The 1,232-nt window shown below is 45.9% G+C and overlaps 1 non-coding gene across 1 annotated transcript; it reads left to right on the forward strand.

Moving 5' to 3' along the window:
* The first annotated feature begins 866 nt into the window (after nt 1-866).
* On the forward strand, nt 867-972 carry LOC125579644. Its single transcript, XR_007317704.1, has one exon. It is a non-coding gene; the product is annotated as a small nucleolar RNA R71 (small nucleolar RNA).
* Nucleotides 973-1,232: the final 260 nt, after the last annotated feature.

The following is a 1,232-nucleotide window of genomic DNA, read 5'->3' on the forward strand; positions in this document are numbered from 1 at the left end:
GATCTTCATCATGGTCTGTCGATCAATGCGAGTTCATCGACATCGGTCGACACCATTGGGATCCGCCAAGACTCATGGAGCTTTCGATTTCGAAATCTCCTTCCTCGAGCTTTTCATTTCTCACCACTTGCCAGAAATCATCATCTATGATGGCATTTACGTGGTGTTTTCCTTTGTCGGCTCCTGCCTCTCTAGCGAAAGCTTGTTGCCTCTTTATAGTCTCGCCCGTCTGAATTACTTGGGTTTTAAGTTTTCTCACCTGAGTCCCTAAGGTCTCGATTTTGGTGTTCAGATTGTTGTAGGCAGAGTCTATCTTACCGTTGAAATCCACGGTGATTTATTGTTGTCCCAACAGTACTCGATCAAGCATCTCTTCGATTTTGCTTTCCTGAGTCTGGGGTGGTGGATTTTGGTAGTAAGAGTTCGAGTAGCTCTTGCTGTTGTTGGAACGGTTTTTGAAATTGTGAATTTTGGTTACTTCTTTGGCCATTTCCAAAGAAGTTTATGTTTCCGCCCTGGTTTCCAAATTTCTGAAATCCGGTACCTCCGATGTAATTCACGTTTTCTTCTCCTTCCGTATCTGCTACTTCTCCTTCAGCTGAACAGACTTGCTTCCTAAGAAGCTCGTGCACCACATCTAATTAGCTCTTACTTCGTCCATCTGTTCCTTCCCGATAGAGGCTACAGACTTCTTCCGTTCAGAGTCAGTGTTTTTGGTGCAGCTGCTGTTAGCAAGGTTTTCGATAAGTCTCACAGCTTCCAACGGATTCCGAGTAGTGAAGTTTCCTTCACTCGCCGTATCAAGGGCCATTTGATACTGTAAGGCGAGACCTCGGAAGAAAGTGCTTATTAGTTGCACTTCGTTAAATCCGTGGTGTGGACAGTCTCGCTGGAAAAACCTAAATCTAATCCACGCATCTTTGAAGGACTCTCCAGCCTTCTGCGAGAATGTGGAAATTTTGTTCCGAAGTTCTTCAGCGCGCGCCTCATCGAAGAAGTTTCGTAAGAAAGCATTCTTGATGTCGCTCCAGGATGTTAAAGATCTTGTGGGTTGCTGCCTAAGCCAGTGCATCGCTTCTCCATTCAGCGTGTATCTGAAGAGTTTGCACAGCAGGTAATCTTCGGGGACTCCTTCCATCCGAATAGCAACGATTAGATCCTCGAACCGTTTCAAATGGTCCATAGGATGCTCGTGCGGTAACCCAGAGTAGGGTATCTGCGTCACGAGAGTG

The sequence above is a fragment of the Brassica napus genome, chromosome A10 (genome assembly GCF_020379485.1).
Source record: "Brassica napus cultivar Da-Ae chromosome A10, Da-Ae, whole genome shotgun sequence".
Classification (NCBI taxonomy): Eukaryota; Viridiplantae; Streptophyta; class Magnoliopsida; order Brassicales; family Brassicaceae; genus Brassica; species Brassica napus.